The sequence below is a fragment of the Mandrillus leucophaeus genome, unplaced genomic scaffold (genome assembly GCF_000951045.1).
Source record: "Mandrillus leucophaeus isolate KB7577 unplaced genomic scaffold, Mleu.le_1.0 Scaffold13, whole genome shotgun sequence".
Classification (NCBI taxonomy): Eukaryota; Metazoa; Chordata; class Mammalia; order Primates; family Cercopithecidae; genus Mandrillus; species Mandrillus leucophaeus.
Window position 1 is genome coordinate 1,292,911 of NW_012101254.1, and position 9,579 is coordinate 1,302,489.

Consider the following 9,579-nt stretch of genomic DNA (forward strand, 5'->3'; position numbering starts at 1 on the left):
GAATACAAAACCGCTGGTTCCAATAGCAAAGACCTGGACCACTGGGATCCATCCAGGAGGGCAGGGCTGGCAGGATAAACAACTTTCTCACCCTGGGAATCTGGGAGCTTCTTAAAGAAGCTTGGGGTTAAAAAAAAAAATAGTGAGTAGGAGAAGGGAAGTTTCTAGCCAATTTTTCGGTGAAACTCATTTGCGTACATAAGAAATCTAAAAGGCAAGAATGTGTGTGGGTTGAAGTGAGAATGAAATGAGATAATGTTATGAAAACACTTGGTAAATTGGAAAGCACTGAGCAGACGTAGGGCTTGTTTTTAAGGTGTTTGAGAAAAAGAGGGGGTTTAGCAGAGCTGCTTTCATCTGCTTCAGTTTTTTACTCATTGCCATCACAAACTGCCCCATTTTCCTCCTGGAGTCCCTTGATTGACATGTCTAGCTTTTAGGGAGCAGACTTTAGGGGCAAGTAGGGATGCTGTACCTGGTGGCCACTCTTGCAGTTGCAGAGTCCAAGCATCTTCTCTCACCGTCATAAGTTCCTCTGTCTTTGGTGCCTCCCAGGAAGTACCTAGCTGGGTACTGGCCACACAGAGAATGAATGAGGCCCGAGAGTGTGAACCTCCTATTTTGGTCATCAGTGAGTTAGCAGTCAACAACACAAAGCAACCCGAACCCACCAGACAAAATCCTCCAGCCTTTGACTTACTTTGCTATAAGTCCTCAGGCAAGTGGGTTGACCTCTCTGGGTCTGAGACTTGGTAAGCAATAAAAGCAGGCAATAGAAGTCTCTCTTTTAGGCCTCAGGGTCTAGTAGGGCTGAGATAAGTTGCTTCTATAAAGCATCAAGAAAAAAGTGCTTTATGTCCTTACCATCGGGGCTCTGCAGCCCACCCTAAAGCCAGTGGCCCCTCTTCCCATGTGGCAGCACAGGAGGTGCCTTCATCTTTCAGTCCAGAATCCTTTCATTGCCCCCGAAAGAAGCCTGAGATCTGGCAGCTCATAAACTCTTGCCTTCCCAAATATCAAAGAAATTCAGTCCTGGCTTTTTCTTTATTTCTATCAAGGGGCCTTTGAACCAAAGGGATTTTTCTGACAAAGAAAACTGTATGAAATCTTTAGGGCCCAGGCCCTAAAAGAAAACACTCCAACTGGAATCAGTTCAAGGCTCTCATGTCCAATTAAGGACATACTCACATTCCTGTCCTAGCCCTGGCTGTATCTTGCTTTCGCTCTTTCCACATCCGCACAGGAATGCACTTCAACAGCCAGAAAAGCGAGGTTACTATCACCAGGATGCAGATCGTATAGCAGAGTCCTCCTTGGGGTAGGCTGATACCTTCCCTGAGTTAGACAAACAGCACGGACCACAGCCCAGCACAAACTCGCTTCATACCGCTTTGTCCATGTCTCCTGCTATTTTACCCACAACTCCGGACCAGGGAAACTCCATCACACCTGGGGCGGTGGGGAATGGGGGAGGGTTTATGAAAAAAGAGGGAAACACAACAGTTTCTTGTGAAGAGAAATACTTTCGGTTTTCTTTTCAAGTACACAGGATGCTGCTAGCTTCCTCCAGGGGCAGCTGTGTTGTTGCTCTTCTTGGAGGAGCGAGCTGCGTGTTATGTACCAGAGAGCAGCCTGAACACTCCGCCAGCTCCCTAACTGTAACCCGAGCTAGCACTTGCTGGCTGGAGCCCCTGGTGTACTTCACACCCACATGGCACCCAGCCTCAGGATCAGATAGCTGGATCCATGTTACACCCTCCTGCCCTCTCAACCACAGTTCTAACGGGCATTAGTACCCACTGTGCGCCAGACAGGTGCTGGCATTTCCAAGGAATCAGTTTAGGAGACCTTTAGTTTTCTTCTATCTCCATAACTCCCCGTAACCATCCCAGATAACCACAGTCTGTGTGATGGTAGTATGCCTGCAAAGTCACTGTAGCTGTAAGACAAATTCCCTAAACTGCATTAGTGATCCCCTCAAAGAATCACAAAACGAAGGCCAGGCACGGTGGTTCACGCCTGTAATCCCAGCACTTTGGGAGGCAGAGGTGGGCGGATCACCTGAAGTCAGGAGTTCGAGATCAGCCTGGCCAACATGGCGAAACCCCGTCTCTACTAAAAATACAAAACTTAGCCAGGCGTGGCAGTGGGCGCCTGTAATCCCAGCTATTCTAGGAGGCTGAGGCAGGGAGAATCGCTTGAACCCGGGAGGCAGAGGTTGCAGTGAGCTGAGATCACACCATTGCACTCCAGCCTGGGCAATGGAGCAAGACTCTGTCTCAAAAAAAAAAAGAAAAAAAAAAAGAAAAAAATCACAAAACTAAGTGGAACTGTCACACATGCTAGCAAGTGCATTTGGAGGTAAGTCCCCTAGCCTCTGCCCTTCCTATGCAAATTGCTACCCCTGAGTTTCTTTTTTAAAGAAATGAGAGACTGCCTCTGGTGCTTGGCAAAGGCGTCAGGCACTGGGGAACCAGGGAACCTAGATGCCACTCTCTCTAATACCATCCAATGACTGCTGCGGTAGACTCACTTGAGCATGGGAGATGATATGATTGGTTCGGTCCTGGGCAAAGGGACTGGGAGAGGGGTGCTGACTGACAGAAGAGAAGCTCTCAAGGGCAAGGAGTGGGTCTGTTTTGTGTATTACTGTGTCACCACCACTGGAAGAGTTCCTGGCATCTAGCAGGCACTCAGGGAATATCTGTTGAAAGAATGGTAGGAGGAATAGCTAAAGGGAAGGGATGGCAACTGAGCTGGACTCAAAGGATGGGGAGAAGCTAGAGAAGGGCAGTCCTGCCAGCAGAACACCACTGGCCAAGGTGTAGGAGTCAGAAGGGGCCAGGTGCGTCCCAGGAACTAGGGGTGGGCAGCAGCAGTATCTATTCTAGACCTTGGGAGAGGCAGTCCCGTGACTCCAAGTCTACATGCTGAAGGGAATAACTCTTTGTGAGTAAAAGGCCTCATGCTCTGTGGAAGGGACTGTGCACACAATTTCTAGCAGAAAGAAAAGTCTGTTACTTCCATTAGCCAAATCAATCCAGGTTCCCTCACCTCTATGTTATTTGAGCTAATATCAGCATTTCTCTTCCAGCCAGGTGGGGCCTCAGCAGAAGTGTTAAGTAGGTCAAATTTCATGTATGTGAAATTTGTCTTTTGAGACTTCCCCTTTCTAACCCCACTTGTTTCACACTTCTCTTCAGTGGGCCCCAGGCACCCACTGAACTCAGGAAGCCCCACACTCCCTTCATAACAGCCTCCAAAGCCCCAAAACCACTCTTTGCTTTTCCACTGAAACTTCCATCCTGCAGCTCTCTAAGCCCAGGCAGCTGCCAGGCAAGAGAACTTGATCTGACAAATGAATTCACACTATTGTGAGAATGACATGCAGGCAGCACCTCAAAGGCCTCAGTTTCACGGTGCCCCTGCAGACAGGGTAAGTGGGTAACAGGAAAGTCTGTGGTCCTGGAGGCAGATTGATGGTTGATGGTAGAAGCCTGAGGGGAAACCATGTCATGATGAGAGAGAGAAAGGGGGAACCACCTGGAAGGGCTGGGGTGGGTGCATCCAGTGGGCACACTATGAGGTGACTTTCCTTGTCCATCACAGTTCTTCTGGAGGGATCTGATTGGAATTATTGTCCCTAGATCTAATGTGATCATAGCACTTTTAGCGGTTTAACTCCACTGATCTATGGAAGAGGGAAAAAAGATCTGGGCATACCATTTCCTTCCTTCCTTCCTTCCTTCCTTCCTTCCTTCCTTCCTTCCATCCATCCATCCAAGGGACAGAGCTTTGGACCAAAGAGACCCTGGGCACTCAGCACCCCTGCCCAGGGGTGTAAGTCCTGTATGAGTCTCAGCAAAAGCCAGGACAAGTCATGACAGCAGAAAGACCTTTCCACATGCTTGCTGAGGCTGCAGGAGTGGTTTACATGCAGGGTTTCAGAGCCCAGTGAGCAGCCAGTGTGGCACATTTTGGCCTCAGGCAGAGCCGGTGGCCCTACTGCCCCCAAGTGCTGAAGATGGTGGGGCAACTGGCCACCCACACCTCCCACCCTCACCAAGGGCCCTGGGTAGGTGATTTCAGAGGCACAGCCGGGTAGGAGCCTTGCCTTGCACTTTCCTGAGTGAGTGCCTGGCTTTCTTGTTCATTCTCGTCCAGGCCTCCTCTTAGAAAGGAACACGAGAAAGACAGAAGGTGATGCACCTGAAGCTGTTTTCTAATCTTCTTCTTTAATGCCCATGATATTATTACTGCAAAAAGCTAGAATGTTCTGTGTGTTTGAGTCTTCCCAGCGGTGGGGGGCGGGGGGGCTACCAATGACAAACAGGTGGGAATGATGCCACCTGATTATTTCATCTGGGATGGTTGCAGGTTGTACCAATAAAAGCGTTGACCCACTCGGCTTCCACTTCCACCCTAGAGAGGGCACCTTCACACCCACTCACCAACGTTATTTTATTGACTTCATCTCCAGGACCCTAATCCTCCACGATGCTTAGTAGTTTCTCCATTTAAAAAGAAGAAAGTAAATGGATTACACACCAGATATGAGGCTGCCAGGCATTCTTAATAAGAGAACCACCAGTTCCTTTCAGTTACTGGGGCTCAGTTTGCTTCTCTGTAAAATGGACCTGATATTTCCGGCCCTCCACTTATGGCGCAGTAAGTATTGTGCAACCATGACAAGCATTCAGCTTCCTTGACAGAAAAGTGCAGTAGTAAATTATCCTCTGTTGGGCCTACTTGAAGAATAGTAAGAAGAAGAGAAAGGGAAACCCAAATTAATGATTTCATGTTGTTGCTGGTTAACAGGAAAACATAGCAAAGGCAGCAAAGCCCTTTCTTGGTTTCTGAGAGGCCAAGCCTGTTCTCTTAGTAGAGAATGATGCCAAAGAGAATGGTTGATATTCCATCCCTCCCTCTTTCCAGCACATTTTAGAGTATTTGTTGACACCTTGCTGACACCTTGGCTACACGTACACAGCTGTGGCATTTGTGTGGCCTAATGGGGAGGTTATACTAGTCCTCTTTCGACTAGAATGTATGGTGCCCCACCTTCGCAGCTTGCCCTCTGTACATAGGGAAGCGGGCATTTCATTCAGCATTTTACAGCTATTTGTTCAACAGGAACATTAAGAAACACCTGGGTATCAAGTGCTAGCAAGTTGCCCAGCTCTTCTTTTGTTCTTGAGACCTCCACATGTCCGTACAAGCACATTCACTTACGTGCCAGGGGCATCTCCTCAGTTGAACAAGTGCTCTGTTTTCTGGGTCTACGCTAAGGAAATAACACTGACCTCAATCCAAACAGAAGCAGAAAGTTCTCATCCAATTCACATTGTTTTACCACCTTTTGTTTGTGTTTGGGTATTTCTAACAAGTAGCAACGAACACCTCCCAATGACTTCGGGGAAACAGGTGTGACTCCAATATGTCATTCCTTCCTTCCACAGAGCAGTGACCCATATGGTGGGGAGCGCCAGCGGGAATCACAGTGACAGGACCTGCACCAGGGGTGGGCATCTTATAGTAAGGAGGGAGGGGTCCTCGTGGGGTTGCTGCAGTAGCCCATGAGGGAGGTGGTGTATGCAAAGATAGAGTTTCAAAACTTAGCAACTGTTCAGATGTAGGAGCAGAAGGGAAAGGAACTTGGGAAAGGCTTGGAGATCTTGAGCTTGAGTGGCTGGAAAACTGGCATCATCCGCTGGAAAAACAAAGTCAAGAGGGGGCTGGTTTGGGGAGAAGAGGGTCATGTCCCTTTCCCATGTGATGAACGGCCACTGAGTAGCAGCTATGGCCAGCGGTGCTGGCAGACCATCCATGCTGGTTGTTTCTCTAGCTCTTGGGTCCACGGTGGCTCAGGTGTTTGTTCCAAAGATCATAGGCCAGGCAAGTCTTTGTGCTTGGCCTCTGTTGCAGATTGGGTTCTTCAGAAGCAGATGCCAAGACAGGTTTTGGGACCAACACCTGTGCAAAGAAGAAGGAAGAAGCTGGCTTGGGTAGAATAAAAACCCTAAAAGAAAACCTAGGCAGTACCATTCAGGACATAGGCATGGGCAAGGACTTCATGTCTAAAACACCAAAAGCGGCCAGGCGCGGTGGCTCAAGCCTGTAATCCCAGCACTTTGGGAGGCCGAGACAGGCGGATCACAAGGTCAGGAGATCGAGACCATCCTGGCTAACACGGTGAAACCCCGTCTCTATTAAGAAATACAAAAAACTAGCCAGGCGAGGTGGCAGGCGCCTGTAGTCCCAGCTACTCGGGAGGCTGAGGCCGGAGAACGGCGTGAACCCGGGAGGCGGAGCTTGCAGTGAGCTGAGATCCGGCCACTGCACTCCAGCCTGGGTGACAGAGCGAGACTCCGTCTCAAAAAAAAAAAAAACAAAAACAAAAAAAAACCACCAAAAGCAATGGCAACAAAAGCCAAAATTGACAAATGGGATCTAATTAAACTAAAGAGCTTTTGCACAGCAAAAGAAACTACCATCAGAGTGAACAGGCAACCTACAGAATGGGAGAAAATTTTTGCAATCTACTCGTCTGACAAAGGGCTAATATCCAGAACCTACAAAGAACTCAAACAAATTTACAAGAAAAAATCAAACAATCCCATCAAAGAGTGGGCAAAGGATATGAACAGACACTTCTTAAAAGAAGACATTTATGCAGCCAACAGACACATGAAAAAATGCTCATCATCACTGGCCATCAGAGAAATGCAAATCAAAACCACAATGAGATACCATCTCACACCAGTTAGAATGGCAATCATTAAAAAGTCAGGAAACAACAGATGCTGGAGAGGATGTGGAGAAATAGGAACACTTTTACACTGTTGCTGGGACTGTAAACTAGTTCAACCATTGTGGAAGACAGTGTGGTGATTCCTCAAGGATCTAGAACTAGAAATACCATTTGACCCAGCCATCCCATTACTGAGTGTATACCCAAAGGATTATAAATCATGCTGCTATAAAGACACATGCACACGTTTGTTTATTGCAGCACTGTTCACAATAGCAAAGACTTGGAACCAACCCAAATGTCCATCAATGATAGACTGGATTAGAAAGTGTGGCACATATACACCATGGAATACTATGCAGCCATTAAAAAGGATGAGTTCATGTCCTTTGTAGGGACATGGATACAGCTGGAAACCATCATTCTCAGCAAACTGTCACAAGAACAGAAAACCAAACACCACATGTTCTCACTCATAGGTGGGAATTGAACAATGAGAACACCTGGACACAGGAAGGGGAACATCACACACTGGGGCCTGTCGTGGGGTGGGTGGAGGAATAGCATTAGGAGATATACCTAATGTAAATGACGAGTTAATGGTTGCAGCACACCAACATGGCACATGTATACATATGTAACAAACCTGCAAGTTGTGCACATGTACCCTAGAACATAAAGTATAATTAAAAAAAAAAAAAAGAAAGAAAGAAAGAAAAAGAAGTCTAACTGAAATGCAGGCTCAACAAATCTTGGCCAATTCCGTGAGGAGTTTTGGAGCTAATATTACCTCTCAGAGTGATCTGCACAGGGACAAAGTGGCTAGGCCTTTATTCCCCTGCTGCACTCAATCCACAGCATGGGCTATCCTGGGAGGGCATGATCTTGGGGGAGGCAGCTCTCTGCAGCCGTGGCAGACTTTGAAGGAACAAACAGCTGGAGGCAGGCTGCTGGTTCCGCACCCGCAGCTGGGCAGCAGGCCCTCCGTAGAAGGGGGATCTGGGTGACACATTTCATGTCTTCCACAGACCCCAACCCTTCCAGCCCTGCTTCATTGCCTGTCTTCAGCTTGCCATGCACTGAAGAGCTCTGCAACCAGGAGGATCCTCGGGAAAAGGACAGATCAGATAGTAGCTCGTCTGCTCCACTTCACAGGTGATAGAACTAAGGCCCACAGAGAGGAGTTGTCTTTCCCAAGTTCCCACAGTCAGTGACTGGTGAACCCAGGACCAGCACTTAGTCCCTCTTTCTCCTTGGCCTCGCTTGACCGGAGACTACTCTGTGGCCAGAGGTTGCGATGGGAAGACCATGGGCCTGGCCTGTGCATGGGCTATGTGCTGTGCCTCTGTCTTCAATGACTCCAGCTTTGCTGGAAACCCTAAGGACTCCCGTCCCAAAGCAAAGAGCAAAACTGGCACAAGACCTGGGGAGAAGCCTGAATTCAGATTCCCAGAGAGGCAGGGCCCCTCAGATTCCCAAAGCAGTTTCTTCCCTCTGATTTTTGTCCTAGGAGTAAGCCAGCTCAGCAGAGGTCATTCTGGAGTCTCCCATAATTGTTCTCGCTGGACCAGGCATTGGCATGGCCAGTAGCCTGCACTGGGATGTTATAGGAACCATCTCAGGAAACTCCAGCCCAGGAAACTCCCTGTGGTGTACGGTAGGGCTGTTGCTGTAAAGATGTAAAATGTAAAGAACAAAATTACATATGTCTTCTTTGGAGGCCTTCAGTTTGTCTTGGGACTTGGTGCTGTATTTTCTTCTGTGCAGTAACTTCCCAGGGATGGAGTTGCCGTGGACTTCCAGGAGGGTCCAAATCTGGCCTCCCCACACTGCAATACAAATCATGGCAATACAAATCATGCAGCCACAAATCATGGCTGCATCTTGGCACCACCAGGAATGAGGTTGCAATGTTAATGGGGCCCTGGAGCAGCCTGACTTGTTGAGTGGTCACCAAAATTCAGGTCTTTCAAGGGCCTGGAGGGAGAGTCTCACATTGTCCTCACGTTTTCCTGATGATAATGAGTGGCCAGGGTCAGCCAGTCAGGCCGCCTCCCTCCTTGTGATCCAGACATGACTCAAGTTTGTACATGGAAGCTGCCTGGGTTTTGCAAGGACACACCACAGTTCTTCAAGGTATTCAAATACCTCCAGGTGGGTCAGTCTGGTTATAATTGCCTTCACTTTGATGTTTCCACGAGCTGGGGCTTTTTTGTTTTTGTTGTTCTCCTGGAGTTCTGAATGGCCTTTACGAGGCATTCTTTCCAAGCTGACACATCAAAGCAGCTCCTCCTGGTATTAATAACTTTCTCCAACTGCATGTCCTAGGGGTGAACACATCAGCACCAGAGGGATCTGAAAACCAGTCTTGTCCCCCTTTTGGAGGAACTCTCTTTTGAAGAGAGGACCTCCTAGGCCAAACGTTGATAACCAGGATTTCTGAATTCCTGAGCTTGGCCCTGACAATATACAGACAAAATTACTCATTTCCAGGTGCCAAGAGGGCCGATCACCACCAGCAGACAACGCCCGTCTCTACCACAGGCGTTTATTATCTTTTGTCTTTGGGTTATTTCAGATCACCGTGAAAGGAGGGAAGGTAGCAAGGAAATCTTTTGGAAATTACACATATAATGCATGAATTAACCTCTCTTAACTTCAATTTCCTTGCCAGCCAAAGGGTGGGGGCGGGGCGGGGATAATAACACCCACCTTGCAGACTTGGTGTGAAGAGTTATATGAGATGATAGCAAACATCTGGTACAGCACCTGCACCCTGCGTCAGTGCTCCTTAATCAGTAACTATTTTGACTGTGTAAAATGCTTAC